General features: G+C 43.0%; 1 pseudogene; it reads right to left on the reverse strand.

Annotated features, from left to right (window-relative positions):
* Window positions 1–4,896: 4,896 nt before the first annotated feature.
* On the reverse strand, window positions 4,897–8,713 carry LOC123071763 (noroxomaritidine/norcraugsodine reductase-like; annotated as a pseudogene).
* Window positions 8,714–9,918: the final 1,205 nt, after the last annotated feature.

A 9,918-nucleotide genomic window follows, 5' to 3' on the forward strand; every position in this document is an offset into this window, starting at 1 on the left:
TTAAGTAGATATACCCATATCTGCTCAAATCATCTGTGAAGGTGAGAAAATAACGATATCCGCCACGAGCCTCAACATTCATTGGACCACATACATCTGTATGTATGATTTCCAACAAATCTGTTGCTCTCTCCATAGTACCGGAGAACGGCGTTTTAGTTATCTTGCCCATAAGGCACGGTTCGCAAGTACCAAGTTATTCATAATCAAGTGATTCCAAAAGCCCATCAGTATGGAGTTTCTTCATGCGCTTTACACCGATATGACCTAAACGGCAGTGCCACAAATAAGTTGCACTGTCATTATCAACTCTGCATCTTTTGGTTTCAACACTGTGAATATGTGTATCACTACTATCGAGATTCAATAAAAATAGACCACTCTTCAAGGGTGCATGACCATAAAAGATATTACTCATATAAATAGAACAACCATTATTCTCTAATTTAAATGAATAACCGTCTCGCGTCAAACAAGATCCGGATATAATGTTCATGCTCAACGCTGGCACCAAATAACAATTATTTAGGTCTAATACTAATCCCGATGGTAGATGTAGAGGTAGCGTGCCGACCGCGATCACATCGACTTTGGAACCATTTCCCACGCGCATCGTCACCTCGTCCTTAGCTAATCTTCGCTTAATCCGTAGTTCCTGTTTCGAGTTGCAAATATTAGCAACAGAACCAGTATCAAATACCCAGGTGCTACTGCGAGCATTAGTAAGGTACACATCAATAACATATATATCACATATACCTTTGTTCACTTTGCCATCCTTCTTATCCGCCAAATACTTGGGGCAGTTCCGCTTCCAGTGTCCAGTCTGCTTGCAGTAGAAGCACTCAGTTTCAGGCTTAGGTCCAGACTTGGGTTTCTTCTCTTGAGCAACAACTTGCTTGCCGTTCTTTTTGAAGTCCCCCTTCTTCTTCCCTTTGCCCTTCTTCTTGAAACTAGTGGTCTTGTTAACCATCAACACTTGATGCTCCTTCTTGATTTCTACCTCCACGGCTTTCAGCATCGCGAAGAGCTCGGGAATAGTCTTGTTCATCCTTTGCATATTATAGTTCATCACGAAGCTCTTGTAGCTTGGTGGCAGTGATTGGAGAATTCTGTCAATGACACTATCATCAGGAAGATTAACTCCCAGTTGAATCAAGTGATTATTATACCCAGACATTTTGAGTATGTGTTCACTGACAGAACTATTCTCCTCCATCTTGCAGCTATAGAACTTATTGGAGACTTCATATCTCTCAATCCGGGCATTTGCTTGAAATATTAACTTCAACTCCTGGAACATCTCATATGCTCCATGACGTTCAAAACATCGTTGAAGGCCCGGTTCTAAGCCGTAAAGCATGGCACACTGAACTATAGAGTAGTCATCAGCTTTGCTCTGCCAGACGTTCTTAACGTCGTCAGTTGCATCAGCAGCAGGCCTGGCACCCAGCGGTGCTTCCAGGACGTAACTTTTCTATGCAGCAATGAGGATAATCCTCAGGTTACGGACCCAGTCCGTGTAATTGCTACCATCATCTTTCAACTTTGCTTTCTCAAGGAACGCATTAAAATTCAACGGAACAACAACACGAGCTATCTATCTACAAACAAACATAGACAAGCAAGATACTATCAGGTACTAAGTTCATGATAAATTTAAATTCAATTAATCATATTACTTAAGAACTCCCACTTAGACAGACATCTCTCTAGTCATCTAAGTGATCACGTGATCCAAATCAACTAAACCATGTCCGATCATCACGTGAGATGGAGTAGTTTCAATGGTGAACATCTCTATGTTGATCATATCTACTATATGATTCACGCTCGACCTTTCGGTCTCCGTGTTCCGAGGCCATATCTGTATATGCTAGGCTCGTCAAGTATAACCTGAGTATTCCGCGTGTGCAACTGTTTTGCACCCGTTGTATTTGAACATAGAGCCTATCACACCCGATCATCACGTGGTGTCTCAGCACGAAGAACTTTCGCAACGGTGCATACTCAGGGAGAACACTTCTTGATAATTAGTGAGAGATCATCTTAAAATGCTACCGTCAATCAAAGCAAGATAAGATGCATAAAGGATAAACATCACATGCAATCAATATAAGTGATATGATATGGCCATCATCATCTTGTGCTTGTGATCTCCATCTTCGAAGCATCGTCATGATCACCATCGTCACCGGCGCGACACCTTGATCCCCATCGTAGCATCGTTGTCGTTATGCCATCTATTGCTTCTATGACTATCACTGCCGCTTAGTGATAAAGTAAAGCAATTACAGGGCGTTTGCATTTCATACAATAAAGCGACAACCATATGGCTCCTGCCAGTTGCCGATAACTTCGGTTACAAAACATGATCATCTCATACAATAAAATATAGCATCACGTCTTGACCATATCACATCACAACATGCCCTGCAAAAACAAGTTAGACGTCCTCTACTTTGTTGTTGCAAATTTTACGTGGCTGCTACGGGCTTAGCAAGAACCGTTCTTACCTACGCATCAAAAACCACAACGATAGTTCGTCAAGTTGGTGTTGTTTTAACCTTTGCAAGGACCGGGCGTAGCCACACTCGATTCAGCTAAAGTGAGAGAGACAGACACCAGCCAGCCACCTTTAAGCACGAATGCTCGTAACGGTGAAACCAGTCTCGCGTAAGCGTACGCGTAATGTCGGTCCGGGCCGCTTCATCTCACAATACCACCGAACCAAAGTATGACATGCTGGTAAGCAGTATGACTTGTATCGCCAACAACTCACTTGTGTTCTACTCGTGCATATAACATCAACGCATAAAACCTAGGCTCGGATGCCACTGTTGGGGAACGTAGTAATTTCAAAAAAATTCCTACGCACACGCAAGATCATGGTGATGATATAGCAACGAGAGGGGAGAGTGTTCGTCCACGTACCCTCGTAGACTGTAAGCGGAAGCGTTAGCACAACGCGGTTGATGTAGTCGTACATCTTCACGATCTGACCGATCCAAGCACCGAACGTACGGGGCCTCTGAGTTCAGCACACGTTCAGCTCGATGACGATCTCCGGCCCTCCGATCCAGCAAAGGCTCCAGAGATGAGTTCCGTCAGCACGACGGCGTGGTGACGATGATGATGTTCTACCGGCGCAGGGCTTCGCCTAAGCTCCGTGACGATATGACCGAGGTGGAATCTGGTGGAAGGGGGCACCGCACACGGCTAAGGAACGATCCGTAGATCAACTTGTGTGTCTATGGAGTGCCCCCCGCCCCCGTATATAAAGGAGCCAAGGGGGACGAGGCCGCCGGCCTAGGGGGCACGCCAAGGGGGGGAGTCCTACTCCCACCGGGAGTAGGACTCCCCTTTTCCAAGTAGGAGTAGGAGAGAAAGGGGAAAGAGGAGGAAGAGGGGAAGGAAAGGGGGGGGGGGCACCGCCCCCCTTCCCTTGTCCTATTCGGACTAGGAGGGGGAGGGGCGTGCGGCCCCCTCCTGGCTCCTTCCTCTTCTCCCTCTTGGCCCATGTAGGCCCATTAACCCCCCGGGGGGTTCCGGTAACCTCCCGGTACTCCGGTAAAATGCCGATTTCACCCGGAACCATTCCGATGTCCAAACATAGGCTTCAAATATATCAATCTTTATGTCTCGACCATTCCGAGACTCCTCGTCATGTCCGTGATCACATCCGGGACTCCGAACAAACTTCGGTACATCAAAACTTATAAACTCATAATAAAACTGTCATCGAAACGTTAAGCGTGCGGACCCTACGGGTTCGAGAACTATGTAGACATGACCTAAAACCATTCTCGGTCAATAACCAATAGCGGGACCTGGATGCCCATATTGGTTCCTACATATTCTACGAAGATCTTTATCGGTCAAACCGCATAACAACATACGTTTTGCCCGAGATTCGATCGTCGGTATCCAATACCTAGTTCAATCTCGTTACCGGCAAGTCTCTTTACTCGTTCTGTAATACGTCATCTCACAACTAACTCATTAGTTATAATGCTTGCAAGGCTTAAGTGCTGAGTATTACCGAGAGGGCCCAGAGATACCTCTCCGACAATCGGAGTGACCAAACCTAATCTCGAAATACGCCAACTCAACATGTACCTTCGGAGACACCTGTAGTACTCCTTTATAATCATCCAGTTACGTTGTGACGTTTGGTAGTACCCAAAGTGTTCCTCCGGTAAACGGGAGTTGCATAATTCTCATAGTTACAGGAACATGTATAAGTCATGAAGAAAGCAATAGCAGAATACTAAACGATCATGTGCTAAGCTAACGGGATGGGTCATGTCAATCACATCATTCTCCTAATGATGTAATCCCATTAATCAAATGACAACACATGTCTATGGTTAGGAAACATAACCATCTTTGATTAATGAGCTAGTCAAGTAGAGGCATACTAGTGACTATAGTTTTGTCTATGTATTTACACATGTATCATGTTTCCGGTTAATACAATTCTAGCATGAATAATAAACATTTATCATGATATAAGGAAATAAATAATAACTTTATTATTGCCTCTAGGGCATATTTCTTTCAGTGCTAAGCACATTAAAAACTTTAGCAACTAAAGGCCCCAATGCATAGGTGCTTAACTTGTTGATGCCAAGCATCCTTGATTTAATGATTTTGTAACTAAAGTTCTTCATGCATTGGTGGGATCCTTTCATTTAAGTGTTTTGCCTAGGTTCTCGCGTTTGGCATTGTTTCTTCCTGGTGTCACCACACTCATCTCTCTCCTCTTAATTACCTTGCCACATCAGACTTTTTGCCTACATGGCAGCCTTAGCACCTGTACAAGGTGGAGCATTGGGAGGGGCCTAAGGGACCATGATGCATGTTGCCTAGATGAAGAGAACTGAGAGAAGGAGATACGTAAGAATTTTCATCCATTTTCCAATGAATTTCCGCAAAATACATGTGCACAGGTCACAACGTAGATGGACGGCAGCAGGCGTTTCCGCACTACTGCGAATTTTTGCAACATCCAAAACCATGCATCTTGCGTGCGTCCACGCTTGCTTAGCTAGTAAAATAGACAATTCTATTTTAGAAATACATTAAAAACTAACAACAATGTAGCAAAATAATTATACTAGGGGACAACACTCAGGTGCTTGCTACCTACTTGCTACTTTATTATTGAATCTGCATGCAGAAGAGTTTAATCGATGAGGCCCTCTTAATAATTAACTACGCACTAATTGTTCGACCACCATCAACGGTGATGACTTGGCCGGTGACGAAGGATGCCGCTGGCATGCAGAGGAACGACACCACTGCAGCCACCTCCTCTGGCTCGCCTGCCCGCCGCATCGGAGTCCTCGTCAACTCGTTCTCTTTAATTTTCGGTGGAAGCTGTTCCACGCACAAATGATCAGTTCACCAAATGATTTGTTTCTTAGAAGAGAATCCTACTACATACGTAAAAGTCATAACTAATTAGGCTAAATAGTTTTGCTTGTGTATTTTCTGAATGTAATTTTAATGAAGACTCGGTCGGTGCCTACACTGTTTAACATGTCACTCTTGGTCGCGCCTGGGGCGACGCAATTCACCCGGATCTTGTTCTGGGCCCATTCGGTAGCAAGGCTCCTTGTAAGCTGGTTAATTCATCCTGGTATATTAAAGACGAAAAAGAGGTGTCAGTCTTATGCATCAGTTGTAAGTTGGATGGAGTCACGGTTATGAATACCTTGAATTAGAGCTTCTTTGAGTTTTTTTTTACAAGTAGTTAGACTGGATAGCTGAAAAGTTATAGTGCGATCTCGTCTCCAAAAACATCGTCGTTTGAGACAAGGAAAGAATCAATAGGCACTGGACTACTGATATCCAGAAATATTGAGATTGAATAGAACCTAAAATCATGTGTGTGAATTTGCATCGGAAAGTACACCGTTCATTTCTTTGGATTTTACAAACATCTATGTCTATACCTATTAATAAAGTAATTAGTGCTCCTGCCCGTCCGGTGAAAAATTATCCCCGAAGTTGTCATAAATTACCCACTATGTCACCTATGAGTGAAGAAAACAATTCGTTTTTTAAAGTCATCATCGTGTTTGGTTCTTATACAGTTATACCCTCATTTGTCACAGGCACACAAGCACCACAATGATTAAGGCCTCAGTCTTCTACAGAGACCCGGGTTCGATCCCAGGGTCTTTCCTTTTTCTCTCTTTTTCGAGCACGCCTCCTCCTCTCACCGTGTTCATGTGCTAGCCCATGTGTGGAGCGTGAAGCCCTATTTTTTCATTTCGGGTTTTTGCTTTCTCTTTTCTCATTTCTGTTTTTGTTTTACATTTTAAAAATTAATTCAGGATTTCGAAAACTCCAAATTTCAAAAAAGTTGTGATTTAAAAAAAATTGCAAACCATAAAATGTTTGTGAATTCCAAAAGTAATTGGGAAATCATAAAATGTTTGTGATTTTAAAAACGGTGTGGCTAGGCCTCAGTTGACTGAGATTTAACCAAGTATCAGTCAAGTGACATAACATGCAAGAGAGAAAAAGAAAAACTGAAAAAAAGATTTTGCACGGATCTATATGTAAGATCTCATGGATATAGTACCGGCTGAGACCTAACGGAGTCTCAGTTTAGCAAGACTGTTTTAGAAAAACTGTTAACATATTATAAAACATTCATGATTTCGAAGAAAATCTTCGTGAAATAAAAATGATCATATTTTTTAGAAATGATCGTGTATACAAAACATATTCAGAAATTATTAAAAAATCCATGAAATTATGTTCACAAAAATTCAAACAAATCCACTGAAACAGATCCTAAATAACGAACAAAACGAACGGGCGCTTACAGAAAGGTTTTTTAGGTGATATGTAGAGGTCGTATTATGATATTATTTAGTCCATTGCTGCCGTTAGAAAAAACCCGTGTTCTGTACAACAAGTAGCCCCAAAAATAATCGTGTGTTTGAAACATATTCAGGAATTTTTAAAAAATGTCTATGAAATTTTAGAAAATGTTCACTAAAATTCAAACAGGTCCATTGAAACAGATCGGCAAATAATGAACAAAACAAACCGGATCTTACATAGAGATTTTTTAGGTTATCTATAGTGGCCGTTTTATTATTTTATTTAGTCCATCGCGCGCCGGGTAAAAAATGATTTCCCTGTTCTGTACAACGCTTAGCCCCCCAAAAATTTGACACAGCGTTAGTTTTTGCAAGCTATATGAAAATAACTAAATATCAGATTTGCCTCCATACATAACTATGTTTATTCTGATACCATAATATTACTCGTCATGGAAAACGACGCTAGGTCAAGGCAAGACACATCATTCATCAGTCTAGTTATGGCATGGTCGCCAATGCATTTTGCTCAGCCAAAAAGTATTTCATTGTGGCGTCTTAGGAAATCAAGTCATGATGAGACCATCACATTTTCAATTTCTGAAACGAATTTTTAAAAGTCCCTTATCTCATCATGACATGATTCATACGTAGTTTATGAAAAACATTTTAGTCCTTATCTCATCTTGGCATAACTTGATTGTTTTTTTCCATTGCAACACACAGACATATTAGCTAGTATTAAATGGTTGTTATTTCAGACATTTACTTGATCTTTAAAGTACAAATTAAACCACTATTTTCTGAAACCGTCATTATTTGAAAGTTTCTATTTTAACATGGGCGCTATAATAATACTCGAATTTCAAAAGTAGGATAACTGGAGGGAATTACCTTTTGTCATGCTGTAAATTGTGAGGCCCGGGAACCCAAGCGTGCCCCCCGAGGGAGGATATGTTGACGATGCTACCTCCTCCAGCGATGGAGGCCCTGAGGAGCAAGGGGTGCGCGAGCTGGCTCAGGTGGAAGCACGACTCAAAGTTGGTCGCCATGAGGTGCGTGTACTCCTCCGACGTCCACTCCACGGCCGCCTTGGCTAGAATCTGCGCCGCGTTGTTCACCTGCATAGATTAGGAATGGTCCAGAGAAAACACTTAGCCCTTTAAATCCAGACGAACCTCTTTGGATTGGGTGGAATTTTAGAGCCCATTTGCAATCTCAATCTGAAGTTAATCAGATTGAACTGACAAACTCTGAAGATTTCAGAAAGACGAGTCCAAGTCCTCGAAGTTACTGGTTACGGCCACTTACCAGTATGTCGAGCTTGCCGTCGAAGACTTACTTGACCGTCTCCACGAGCTGCTCCCTGCTGGCGCGCAGGGAGACGTCGCAGACGGAGACGGTGACCGGGAGCCCCTTGGCCTCCCACCGGCGGCGGCACTCCTCCAGCTCCGCCGCGCTCCGGGCGCACGTGTGCACCCGCGCCCCGTGCCCCGCCAGCTCCTCCACGATAGCGTGGCTGTTCTCCACCCATCGATAAGCACATGAATATATGCATCGATCGGTCGATCAACGACTATAGTACAGTAAATTGCGTCTTCGTACCTAAGCTAGCTGATTAGATTACAGTATGATCACGTACCCGATCCCTTTGCTGCCGCCGGTGACGAGCGCCGTCGCGCCGGCCAGGCTCCACCTCTCCTCCCTGCTCATGCCACCGGCCGCCATCTCTCTCTCTCTCTCTCTCTCTCTCTCTCTCTCTGTCTTTCTCTAGATCTCTCTATGTGCATGCGTGCGCGTGTTCTGATACTCTGTGCTGTGGAGTGGCAAGATAGAGTATATGTAAGACAAGGCGCGTAGGGACTAGGGAGAGTTACCTCGCTTCACACGTAGCGTAGGCAGTGCGTGGCAGAAACACATGTTCCACGAGCACCGAGCATCATAGTGTCCAGTCGTATTTGCCTACTCCAGACAGTCAAGCCACACTCCAATTTGTAGACCGATCGGTCACTGGCTCACGATGAATGGGAGATAAGATTGGCGATGATTGACAACGTGTACGTGCATGCAACGGACGCGGGTGGCGTTTTCTCAAGAATAGCTGCCGTTTTGGATGTCGATTCCGTTACAGCTTTTACCACTGACTTATCCTTGCAAAATTGTACTCCCTCCGTTCGAAATTACTTGTCGCAGAAATGGATGTATCTAGATTATTTTAGTTCTAAATACATCCATTTCCGAGACAAGTAATTCCGAACGGAGGGAGTAGTATACAAATCCAAAGTTTATTGTTAGATGTACTTGTCGGAGCTTTTGGCGGAGTTTGAATCATTACATCGTTGTAATCAACTACTCCCTCCGTCCCAAAATAAAGTTAGTACAAAGTTGAAACACTTATTTTAGGACGGAGGGAGTACTAAAGTGTGCGTGAGTTTGTTAGAATCTTTATGTAAGTTGTTATCTCTCCCTAATTCTCTTGGTGTGCTTTTTAGGAAAAACCATGGTCGTGACTTTATTCAAAATCGGTACTCCTTCTGTTTCAGATATAAGAACGTTTTAGACACTATGCTAGTGTTAATAACATTTTTATATTTTAGGACGGAAGGAGTATAAAAGTTACATCATTTGTTAGGTGCGCGAATATTACGTCAGGTGGTTCATGTTGTTGCCACAAAATAGCACTAGAACTCTTGGAATTACGAGGTAAAAAATGAGCTAACTTGATTGGCTTCTCTAGGTCAGTGATCGATCTTGACAATAGCAGAACCTCTACAAAGGAAGGATCATTCTTCATAAACTGCAGCAGCGACACCGACTGAGTTCCATAGTTCTTCATCGTGGCAATAACATCCATACAGTTAGAGTGTACCAAAAGCTTGTTGCATCCCACTTGCCCTACTAGGATTAGACCGTTTCTCAATGCTATCAGCTTCGTCATAGCTGTTGAATTGATATTTGGAATTCGGCAATTGCTAGCAGCTAGAAATCTTGCAAGGTCATCACGCAAGAGAAGTCAAATCCATCTGCAGTAAATTAAGTTGTGAATTAATATTAGCTTCATTATTTTTTGTGTTCC

This window comes from Triticum aestivum, chromosome 3B, assembly GCF_018294505.1.
Source record: "Triticum aestivum cultivar Chinese Spring chromosome 3B, IWGSC CS RefSeq v2.1, whole genome shotgun sequence".
Lineage (NCBI taxonomy): Eukaryota > Viridiplantae > Streptophyta > Magnoliopsida > Poales > Poaceae > Triticum > Triticum aestivum.